Below are 12,759 nucleotides of genomic sequence, written 5' to 3'. Positions count from 1 at the left end.
GCAGAGGCAGAGCAGAAAGCTGCCGGTTTACTTTGAAATGTGGATGCATGTTCCCCACAACATGAACCTTTTCTATTTTAACTTAGGCTATCTGGGGTTCATGGGCCCCATTCTTCCCACAACTTACCGTTTGTAGCGTCTTTGTCATTCACTCAGCAATTCTCTGCAGCAGACAGGCAGACCCTCTGGTGGCTTCAGTGGACCCCAGGGTGGATTTTAACCTGTTAGAAGCACAACGCATGCTTTAGTCCCCTGGTCGCCTACAAGTGAAACGGGGTGGGGGTGACAGTTCTATAGGAATTTAGGTCCTGTGACTTGACTTTCCTTTGTACCAATGCATGAGACACACGTCTCAGACTTGGGAACCTCTATTGTCATATCATTTAACTTAAGTCTAAAATTGAATTTACAGCTTTTTTTCCTCTCTAAACATTTCTCTTCCTAAATGTCCTTATTATGTTTTGGTGGTATTATATTCTCCAGCCCTCTGTTTTCCAGGGCTTCTTTTCATATATTTACTCAATGCAATAATTTATTCCCCAAATATCTATCCACTGGTGTGTTGTGTGAGTCTCACATGGGGCAGTCTGGGGTGGGAGGACAGGCCCTGTCCTCAGGAGGCTACAGCTCTGCAGGTGCTGTTTGCACCCTCTCTCCCACCGTCCATCCCGCTGAGTGCACCTGAGTCTTCAGTTTCTTCCTCTCCTGCCCCCACTGTAGTCACTTTGACAGGGACCACTCCATTGTGCCTGGCCCCCACATCAAGTGCTTGGTGGCTTCAGTGAGCCTGAAAGCAAAAGCTTCGTGCTGCAGGATCCCACTGTCCAACCTGTCCCAGCAGGGCTCCCCCCGATCCTCAATGTCCAGTGCATTGGTCCTTTTTTTTTTTTAATGCAATATAATCAGTGGTTTAAAATTTATTGACCCAAATCACCAGGCCTGAGAGGCTTTACATTTCTAAACATTAAAAACATGGTCAACATAGTATTGAAAATTACATTAAAATCAGTCAGATCCCTTTATTAACAAGACGATAAATTAATAAACAGCATCAAAAGGAGTGAATTTGTTGTTTGTTTGCATAATAAACACAAATTTACCAGAAGAGACGTGTAGCTCTTGCTTTTCACTTGAACACTTAGAGTCTATGGAGGACATTAATTTGCCTAATTCCTATATTGCTGTGTCTTGTAGATCAGGAAGACTGGAGGGGAGAGAGAGTAATGGCCAGGCCAGTGGGGCAGTCAGAACACACAAAACATTATCAGTTCAGTTTGGGGGCTGCTTGTGGCTCCCCCTAAATAATTATAAAAGTGGCATCCAGGATCACTGATCTCAAATCACTATGATGGCTATAATAATAATGAAAAATTTAAAATATTAGGAAAATTACTAAAATGTAACACAGAGACAAAGTGAACATACATTTTTGGGAAAATGACCTCCGTAGATTTGCTTGATTTAGGTTTGCCATGAACCCTCAATTTGTAAAAAATGCAATTTAGTATGAAAACACAAAACATAATAAAATGGGGATTTTTTTTTTTTTTTTTTTTGTAGAGACAGAGTCTCACTTTATGGCCCTCGATAGAGTGCCATGGCCTCACACAGCTCACAGCAACCTCCAACTCCTGGGCTTAAGCGATTCTCTTGCCTCAACCTCCCAAGTAGCTGGGACTATAGGCACCTGCCACAATGCCCGGCTATTTTTTGGTTGCAGTTTGGCCAGGGCCGGGTTTGAACCCACCACCCTTGGTACATGGGGCCCGCACCTCACCAACTGAGCCACAGGTGCCACCCAAAATGGGGATATTTTTATACTTTATCTTTTAATATCATTATGTTATTTGCAACTAATACAGCTTTTATGGAAAGAAGTATGGAGAATTCTTAAAGAACTGGTCATTTTTTTCCCTTGGGCTGTTTGTTTTTGATACAGATGCCCAGGAACCTTTACTGAGGGTCTGTAAGCCTTGTGTGGGCAATCCAGAACCAAAGGCTTCATTCTTCAAACACACTGGCACATCCCTGCCTCTGAGGCTTGGCCTCCGCCCCATCTGCTAGTGTTTCTTCTCCCTTAATGGAAGTCCTAGGCTAGTGATTTTCAACTGGTGTTCCCTGGCACACTGGTGTGCCCTTAGAGGCTCTTAGGCAAAAATTTTTAAAGATCATGAATTATTTTCGAAGTTCAAACTACAGTAAGCAGATTCTTTTTTCTACCCCTTTTTGTTTTCTGATCAACATAATTTAAGAGTGCTGTGGAAGTTTAACTATAGGCTCAAGTGTGCCACGAGATAAAAAAGGTTGAAAAACACTGTCCTAAGCTCTTGTTTTAAGCCCTTTGGGACAAATGCACATTTTACTCATCTTTTGTTCTTTCAGAGATTAAAAACTCTATTGAATGAACTGCCCAGCTTAAATCCCTCCTCCCTTAAAGTCTTTATACTTCGAGGGGGAGGTGCAGTCTTCAGCAGCCTCTTCCTTATCTGAACAGCTGAGATGTGTAACCGTCTCATTCCAGGGACTCCGTATAGCCCACTTCATTAGTTTACATTGGATTACATTTTTACTTTGTGCATTCACATTTTTTCTCCATTATTTTGTACATTTAATGAAAATAGAGAGGACCTTAGCTCTTTCTTGCTCCCCACACATTGGACTATGCACAAAACTTTTCCCACATGCTCTTGGCCCGTTCCCTGCCAGAAACCGTGGGTTGAATTCCATCAAATTTCTATTTTTTCCTCTTTCATCTTCCATCTCATCTCTCTCACAGCCAGTAATGTTTCTTTCACTTTAAGGGTTCATGTGATTAGCATGAGCCCACCCAGGTAATGCAGAATAATCTTGATATTTTAAAGTCAGCTGATTAGGAACCTCAATTCCATTGGCAACTTTTATGATTCCTTTTCTCCATGTAACGTTATATATCAGCAACCCCAGGAGGCATTATTTTTAAGCCCCGTTTTCTTTTTTTCTTTCTTTTTTTTTAGATGAGAAGAAAGAGGCACTGCAAATTCAGTTAACTTGTTTCTGATCCTGAGCTAGTTGGAACCAGGACTCAAATCCTAGGCAGGCCCCAGAGTTTGTGTTTCAACCCTAATGCCTTATGTTTCCTCCTAAAAGAAACCCAGAGTTTGTGAGTTCTCATAAATTCCATTTTAAGAGCTTCAGAATTCCTTTTTTTAAAAAATGTTTTTAAAGGATTTTTTATTGATTTTTTTTTTTTTTTGAGACAGAGTCTTACTATGTCACCCTTGGTAGAGTGCTGTGGTGTCACAGCTCACAGCTACCTCCAACTCTTGGGCTTAAGCAATTTTCTTGTCTCAGCCTCCCAAGTAGCTAGGACTACAGGCACCCACCAGAATTCCCTTTTAAAGGCACAATCCTTTTGTAAATTCCTATTTAGCAGGCCTACATACATTAATAAAGGAAAAGAAGGTGGGGCGTGGTGGCTCACGCTTGTCATCTTAGTACTCTGGGAGGCCAAGATGGGTGGATCGCCTGAGCTCAGGAGTCTGAGACCAGCCTGAACAAAGCAAGACTTGTCTCTATAAAACAAACAAACAAAACAAAACAAAACAAAAAAATAAAGGAAAAAAACTGTCCCAGCATTGTGGCAGGTGCCTGTAGTCCCAGCGACTTGGAAGGCTGAGATAAAAGGATTGCTTGAGCCTAAGAGTTTGAGGTTGCTGGGAGCTATGATGTCATAGCGCTCAACCCCAGATGGACTGAGTAAGACTCAGTCTCAAAAATAAATACATAAATAGCATTTTACAATTTACAAACCTATTTCAGTTAACCCTCCAAATAACTAAACAAATGTATATGGATATTCTCATTTTACAGATTAAAAAACCCCCCTGAGCCTTAAACAAGTTAAGTGGTTTCTCCAGGCAACACAGCTAATAAGTAGCTATAGTAAGAACAGACTAGTATCTAAAAGCTGGGAGCTGACACCATGTAGTAGAATCACCGCAGAGTTGGGGGGTGAGTATTAGACATAAGGGTTTCAGGCCTGTGACTTGGAAAGTACCAAACGTGGGCCAGCTCCATCTGTGGCAGTGTGCAGGGTAGCCTTGGAGGGGGACAGCAGTGTCACTGTTTCTCTCCTCTCACCACACTCTTCCCTTCTTGGTCTGTGGCCAGAGTTGATTTTGCCATCTCTACTGTGTCATGAGAGAACCCCACTTCCAGTAACTCCCGGATAGAAGAATTCCAACCTGGTACCCAGGCCTTTGAAAAGGTGTGTCCTAATCTTTCGTTTCTGCATCGTCTCTAGCCATTCTTCTCTGCACACCATCTTCGTTGAGTGTTGCACTGCATCTGGCTTCTCTCAGGCCCCTGTGACCTTCAACACTGCTCCTCCTCTAGCAGCTTTCCCTTCTTTACCCTGAGAAGCCGGATTCTTGTGTAGGGTTTGGTTCTCATGTATCTATGAGTTACACCTTCACTAGTTTCCAGCCAGGAGACCATTCGCTGCTCACTCGCGTTCTTTGTTTTAACTCTTGCCGACTACGCTGATACTCCTGTGTCCTTCTATCCCTGCCAGTAGACTGTGAGAACCTTGAAGCCGGCACATCTTCCCTCACTCTCCTTTGTAGAGTATTAGTTCATTTTACCCCATCTTTACTGTGCAACAATGGGGAGTAAGTTCCTGGTACACCTTCAGTTTATAAAGTGTTCTACTCTCGCCATGTTGGTTAGAGGGCAAACAGCAAGGGTTGGGGACCAGCAAAGCCTCTGTACCCCGATTGTCTCCTAGGGCCAGGATGGGGCTACACTGTGTTGGAAAAGACAGAAGATGAGTTATTCTAATTTTCTGTTACTGAAAGACCAAGAAGCACTTGAAATTCTAGGATTCTCTTCTCTCCAGGGGAAGGACTGCTATGGTTTCTCAATTCCTTGCTAACACCCTTCCCTCCCCCCCTCCAAGAAAACGACAACTCTATTCCCACCAACGAGCAGGAAGTTAGTCTGGCCCATGATGGGAGCAGAGGCACACTTTCACGGCCCTGCTCCCACCAAGGACCTTCACCTTGCTGGATCCTGCAGCCGCAGTTGCAGGAGCAGCCGCAATTATAGGAATCACCGTAACATATCGACCCTCTCGAGTTGTGTGTTCCTGAAAAAATAGTGTCTCTGTTCCCTCTTCTATGGAATGCAGGTAATGCTGTTCAACTGGATAAGAAATATATGGTAATTGCACAGAAATAGGGCCGTAGTGAGGAACAAATGACATAATGCAGGTTGAAATAGTCAACATAGCTCCTGTCCATGCTGAGCACTTGCTATGAGAATAATCATGGCCACACACGTTATCTTCATGGTAGGAAGAGAGCAATTCTGAAAAGACTCCCTGGAAATAAGTCAGAGAGCAGTGATGGGCCTTGGAGGTGAGCTGGAGCCCGAGGGAGGGCAGATCACAGTCAGGGGAGGCCTGGCTGAGGGGCAGGTGACCCTGAGGAAGAGTTTGGGTTCCCCTCTCACATTTTCCTCGTGCTGTTTTGTTACTGTAAGTCATTTCCTTGCTGTGAGGGCTCAGAATAAAACCTTAAAGTTTCCTCCAAAGCGAAAATGTGTGTTTGTATATGGGTTTGCTCCGTGCTCATTAGAGTGACTTGTCTCAGGATTTACACACACTTACTGCATAAGCCTCAGGGACCCAGGTGGCATTCTCTCGGGAATCAACCAGAAGGGAATCTGCAACTCTGGGCTGTCTGAGGTCTGCTTTCTGCTGCTTCCTGTCTAACAGTGGCTCCCCGGTGTTCTGCTGCTTTTTCTGGGAACGGAGTGAGGTAGCCCAGTTTGTAAACTATGACTATTCATTTCCTTAATTACCACAGAGACCATCTTTCAGAAATGGAATCAGTCACTAATCAATCCTGCCGGGCAGTTTCCTTTGTCTGGACTCCCCATCCACTGGGATTTTTCTGCAGAACTATATGGTACCAGCGGTGTCCCCTTATCTGTGGGGATTATGCCCCAAGACCCCCCAGTGGACGCCTGAAATGATGATAGTGCTGACCTCTACTAACGAATGACTATGTCCAGCTCATCTGTAAAATAAATAGCAGCTTGTCATTTCCTTGGAAAATCACACATCCAGCTATGTTTTTTTCAATTATAGTTAAGAAAAACTACCTATCTTCGCAAGGTCTTTGCACATTTTTTTACTCCTTAGGTTTAAATAAGCAGCAAAAGACCTGATCAAAGGCTCTGTAGAAGGCTGTAGTGTCTTTCCCTGGGCTACAATTCTTTGTAAAAAGTCAAGGTTCTCAAAGACAGGTACAGCTGTAGGATATAAATGGCTTCTGAAGATAGATCACATCTGTCCAAAAATGAAAATCATTTTTCATGCCCAGCATTTTCTAACTCTCTGAATTGTTCCGTGAAAAGCATTTTATTCTCATGCTATCAAAAGCAGAAAAACTAGAACCAGTGATGGGGGAAAAATAGCAATTTCTATACAATTACCATATGCTTTATATTAAGATAGCACGCTATTCAATATGCTGCTTTTGGGGGGTTCTCTTTTTTATTTTTCTGATGTCTGAACTAATGCACAATATGGGAAAATGGATTATTCAAAGGCAGGACAATCGTTGGTGCAGCCAAACGTTGGACACAGGAAAGGGAGTGACAGTCACCCAGCTCTTTCAACTCCAAACTTCTCTTGACTGCTGACGCTCACCATGGATGAGTGGTTGTGGCTGAATGGGTTACAGCTGAGGCTAGTACAACAATCACAACAGCAGCAAACTTTTGCCTAATTATTACATTTGTTCAATCACTCACGCATTCACTCAATCAACATTACAATTGAGGGTACCTGGCACCTTTAGATATTGGGGATACAGCGGATCTGTGAGGTGTGCTAATTTCCCCCAGTCATCTTATAGTCCAGCAGACACATATAACAACATGCCCATGGAGGGTCACAGTTCTCCTGCCCCTGTGTTTCTTTCTTTACTTTCTTTCCTCACTTTTTAAAATATTGAAACATTTAGCCTAATAACAAATGGAAGTTATCATTAATGTTCTCCTGATAGAGAGAGGTTCGTTTTTCAGTTATTCCAGTTTGCTGGCAGTGTCCACCAGCACCCTCCCAGGAACTGGACCACAAGGAATGGCAGCAGGATGGAGGTGGGTCACCTGGGAGGGCCGAGAGGTGGAAAGCGGGAGAGAAGCTCTGTAGGGGAGACAAGCCATGTATGGTTGGCCTTCTAAAGACTGAAGATGTAGAAAAGCCAGATGATTTGCACTATGTCCTAGAACCGGAGCATACCTGTGACCAACAAAGAGAAGGTATATGTTGCTTTCCCACAATGGACTCTACCTGCAGGCCCTTCCAGACACCTCAGAATGCAATGCAGGTCACAGCCATTTCTCTAAATTTCCCACTGAGCTGAAAATTTGTAACCTCTGGAGCAGACACTACACTAAACTATGTGACAATTATAGTAAGACCAGATGAAGAATCATTAGGCCACATCTATTAGTTAACGGAAGGTGAGCCATACTAGATAGTATTAGGTTTGGTTGTTTACAAAAGAAAACCTAAAATAATAGTGGCCTAGACATAAAGATATAACTCTTAAGAAAAAGTGTACAGAGCTGGGTAGTTCAGTCCTGGTGTTTTGGTTCCTTGGTAGCCAGGGGCCTAGGTGCCTAATGTTTTTATGTTCTTCCTTTCAGGAGCTATCCTCTAAATTTAAGGTCACTTCCCTGATCAAACTAAAAAGCTTCTGCACAGCCAAGAACACAGTAAGTAAAGCAAGCAAACAGCCCTCTGAATGGGAGAAGATATTTGCAGGTTATGTCTCTGACAAAGGTTTAATAACCAGGATCCACAGAGAACTCAAACAAGCAAGAAAAGAACAAGGGATCCCATCGCAGGCTGGGCAAGGGACTTGAAGAGAAACTTCTCTGAAGAAGACAGGTGCATGGCCTACAGACACATGAAAAAATGCTCATCATCTTTAATCATCAGAGAAATGCAAATCAAAACTACTTTGAGATATCATCTAACTCCAGTAAGATTAGCCCATATCACAAAATCCCAAGACCAGAGATGTTGGCGTGGATGTGGAGGAAAGGGAACACTTCTACATTGCTGGTGGGAATGCAAATTAATACATTCCTTCTGGAAAGATGTTTGGAGAACACTTAGAGATCTAAAAATAGATCTGCCATTCAATCCTATAATTCCTCTACTAGGCATATACCCAGAAGACCAAAAATCACCTTATAACAAAGATATTTGTACCAGAATGTTTATTGCAGACCAATTCATAATTGCTAAGTCATGGAAAAAGCCCAAGTGCCCATCAATCCACGAATGGATTAATAAATTGTGGTATATGTACACCATGGAATATTATGCAGCCTTAAAGAAAGATGGAGACTTTACCTCTTTGATGTTTATATGGATGGAGCTGGAACATATTCTTCTTAGTAAAGTATCTCAAGAATGGAAGAAAAAGTATCCAATGTACTTAGCCCTACTATGAAACTAATTTATGGCTTTCATATGAAAGCTATAACCCAGTTATAACCTAAGAATAGAGGGAAGGGGGAGAGAGAGGGGACGTGGGCGGAGGGAGGGTGCTTGGTGGGATTACACCTGCAGTGCATCTTACAAGGGTACATGTGAAACTTAGTAAATGCAGAATATAAATGTCTTAACACAATAAGTAAGAAAATGCCAGGAAGCCTATGTTAACCAGTGTGATGAAAATGTGTCAAATGTCTATAAAACCAGTGTATGGTGCCCAATGATTACATTAATGTACACAGCTATGATTTAATAAAAATAAATAAATAAATAAAAAATAAATAAATTTAAGGTCACCTCATGTTCCAAGACAGCTGCTGGAGTGCCAGCCTTCAAGCACAGGGCCAGAAGATTAGAGAAAGGAGAATTTGAAGCAACTGAAAAATAGGAATCATATCACTGTGTGATGTGGAATGTATATGTTTACTGCTCCAATCTTTTTTTTTTTTATTGTTGGGGATTCATTGAGGGTACAATAAGCCAGGTTACACTGATTGCAATTGTTAGGTAAAGTCCCTCTTGCAATCATGTCTTGCCCCCATAAAGTGTGACACACACTAAGGCCCCACCCCCCTCCCTCCGTCCCTCTTTCTGCTTCCCCCCCATAACCTTAATTGTCATTAATTGTCCTCATATCAAAATTGAGTACATAGGATTCATGCTTCTCCATTCTTGTGATGCTTTACTAAGAATAATGTCTTCCACGTCCATCCAGGTTAATACGAAGGATGTAAAATCTCCATTTTTTTAAATTACTGCTCCAATCTTAATTGTCACTTTTTCAATGCTTTTAGTCCTTCCAGGTGTTGCTACTCAGCAGTGCGATTCTTCTCATGAGAATGGAGTGGGGGATGCTGCCCTATCAAAGTCCATACCCTTCTCCAGCCCCCTTATTCTTACTACGAAATTATTAGCTCCTTCATCAAATATCTACTGAGTACCTGTTACATCAAAGACCCTCTACTAGTCATAAGAAACACAAATTCCTAGTTGTGGAGATATCAAGTGAACAAAATGCCACCTTTTCAGAAGTGCTACAAGGGGAGGGAGCTTAAAGGGTGCAACCAGGCTGTCTGGAGGAGTGAGAGAAACCTTCACGGAAGGTTTGATGCGGGTAAAAGGCAGTTTAGCAACTGTCTAGATTGTGAAGGAGAGCCCGCATGGCAGCACTAAACGGAACAGACAGCAAATAGTTTGGGACGAGCAGAGTGTAGAATGGGATAGAGAGGGTGCTGATAATGATCCTGTGACTTCTGAGAGAAGTTGGAAGCCATAAGCACCCCAAAGCCATGAGATGTCTGCCTTTATCTTTGACTGCACTAGATCGATCTTGCTCAACGTTATGAAACAAAGTTGGGAATTGTTTTTCAGTGTCCCTGGACCCCCAGGATAAAGGTCACATAACCTGAGCTTGCTCTGATGCCCCAAGCCAGCGCCCACAGGCGGAACTGAAATGGTTGGGCCCAGGCGTGGGGACTGATTTAAGCAGCGGACTGACCGAAGCAGCAGCTCCGTGGCAGGATCCAGGGTCCAGTCAGATGGATCCTTGGCATGGCCACTTGCAAGGACCCAGTCAGATTGCACCTCCTGGAATCACCTCTTTGCAACTTCCTATCAGATCACCACTCATTACCTTCTGACTGATAAAACCAGCCCAAACCTCCTGTTTGGGGACACACTGCTTTGGGAGTATGCACCTTAGCTGTGCCAAGCAATAAAACCCTCCTGCTATCACCAGCTCTGCTCCCTGCCAGGCGAACAAACCCCTCCACCTGGGAGCAACACCTTTGCTTTTTACTGTGGCACTTTAATTTCCCACACCCAACAGTTTCCTTTGGCAACTCTCTCTCCCTCTGATTCTGCTTCAAGTCAGAGCTGGCAATTATGGAAATCTCCTAACTGCTTCCAGGCTCAGCGCCCAGCCTGCCTCACCTGTCCTCTTAGATAGCCTCTGCCCAGCCAAGGGAGTGAATTTTCTGAAACGCAGGTCAGCTGATCATACCCCTGTCTCTACAAAGCCCATAGTTCAGTAGATCCTCACGGCCCAAGAGGCAAAGCTCAACCTCCTCAGCTTGGCATTGGAAGTTCTCACTGACACCTCTGCCCACTTCACAGCCTTTCCTCGGCTACTCCAGACAGACATGTCTCCATCTCTTGCAAAACACCTGCCATTATGTGACTGAGCCATGGTCTCATAGCACAGAGCAGGCTCCAGGGTAGAATTTTAGGAGTGAGGCTTGGGTGTGGGGCACATTCCTTTTTAAATTCTGCCTGCTACACCTGACTGCTGGAAGTGGGTGGGGCGGGGGCCACAGAAGAAGAGAAAGCAGACCTTGCTGAGTCTGCATGGCTGTCCTGAACTGGTCTGCTCTATAGTTAAGGTTTTTATTTATTTTTTTTATTCTATACATTTTCTTTGACTATCTGGTTAACAGATTGCTCCTATTTCATATTCTTGTTTTGTGATTGCAATATCTTCTCCACGTTGTGTGAAAATACTAATTTAGTAATATTCAATTCTAGTTTTGAAAATATTTCTTATTTTTTAAAAATTAGTTTTTTCTATTAGAATCATTTATTCGGAATATTCATTCCACGCTATTAGCAGTATATATCGTGTACCACTGTAAGCTTTACACGGACAATTATTTAATATTTAAAACACCTGTCTAAGGTAAGCCCTACTGTGAGCTACTAAGACCCTTATACAGATAAGAACAGTGAGGCACAGGGTGTAAATTTCCTTGCCCAAGATCACACAGTTAATAAGTTAGGGAGTTGGATCCAAATCCAGATAGTCTGACCCTATAGTCTATATTTCAAATAGGTGATATACTCCATGGTCAAAAATTAAGCACTATTTGGTTAACTTAGGTAGTTGCCAAGAGATTTTTCTCTGCTTTTACATAATGGGATAAATCACTATAATAATCTCCCTTCCCTTCCCCTTCCCCCTTCCCTTCTCTTCCCTTCCCATCCTCTTCCCCTCCCCTCTCCTCTCCTCCCCTTTCCTCTCCTTTCCTTTCCTTTCCTTTTTTGATAGGATCTCACTGTGTTGCCCAGGCTAGAGTGCGGTGGTGTCAGCCTAGCTCACAGCAAACTCAGACTCCTGGGTTTAAGTGATCCTCCTGCCTCAGCCTCCTGCATTGCTGGAACTATAGGTGCCTGCCACAATGCCCTGGCTAATTTTTCTATTTTTAGTGGAGATAAGGGTCTCACTCTTTCTCAGGCTGGTCTCAAATCTCTGAGCTCAACCCATCCTCTCACTTCAGCCTCCCAGAATGCTAGAGTTAATTACGGATGTGAGCCACCACGACTGGCTTCAATAATAATTTTTAATATGCTCTATGTTCCCTGAATCTTAGAAATCTCTTTTTTCTTTCTCAGGGCAGATTTTTCATATTTTATGGAGAAACAGAAGCTACCACATGGGAGTAAACACACATTTTTGTCACCTTTACTCTGAGATGTTTCTAACAATTATAAAATTTGGAAACAGCAAATTCCTTAAAAGTTTTGTCTTTGTGGCTTCACCTTAATGGTAATTATTGAATATTTAAAGATAACTTTAATGAATCTACCCCATACTGATTGTGTGAGTAATTGATACTTTGAATTCTACCAGTGTTTTATGACCAAAGTTATAAAGAACACATTTCCATAGTCTTAAGCTGGCAAGATAAATTGAAATCTGTTTATATTATAAAGCTCATATTTCCTTATTCCTGAACTGATATGATGATTTTTGATCTATCAAACAGTGTGAAAATCAATACCTCATACTTGACTATGCTTGGTGAGAATCTGGGAGACACATTTGTTCTTTTGTTCGTTTTCTGGAAGATACACAGCCAATTTTTTAAGGACAACTTCATCCCTGTTCGTCCTCCACAGTATAATGAAAATAGGAATAGAGAGAAGTTGGTTAAGGGGTTAAATAGAAGGAATAACTTCTTGTATTTAATAGTATAGTTGGGAAATTATAGTTAACAACAATTTGTATATTTAAAAATATCTAGAAGAGAATTGTACTGTCCAAAACAAAGAAAAAGGATAAATGTTCGAGGCAATACATATCCCAACTTCTTTGATTTGATAAGTACACATTATATACAGGTAGCAAAATATCAGATGTAGCCCCCAAACTTTACATATTAATAAAAATAAATGCAAAACAAAAAATAGTAATTAATTATTGGGTA

General features: G+C 42.3%; 1 protein-coding gene across 4 annotated transcripts in view; it reads right to left on the bottom strand.

The window, feature by feature from the left end:
• Positions 1 to 12,759, bottom strand: part of DLGAP1 (DLG associated protein 1) — an 866,993-nt gene that overhangs the window by 517,442 nt on the left and 336,792 nt on the right. For all 4 annotated transcript variants that reach the window (XM_053571473.1, XM_053571476.1, XM_053571474.1 and 1 more), the window contains exon 3: positions 128 to 221. The gene's annotated coding sequence lies outside the window, so the exon portion shown is untranslated. The remainder of the gene's footprint in view (positions 1 to 127; positions 222 to 12,759) is intronic.

This window comes from Nycticebus coucang, chromosome 19 (assembly GCF_027406575.1).
Source record: "Nycticebus coucang isolate mNycCou1 chromosome 19, mNycCou1.pri, whole genome shotgun sequence".
NCBI classification, from domain to species: Eukaryota; Metazoa; Chordata; class Mammalia; order Primates; family Lorisidae; genus Nycticebus; species Nycticebus coucang.
The sequence above is the reverse complement of the archived record's forward strand: the minus strand, read 5'-3'. Positions and strand labels throughout refer to the sequence as shown.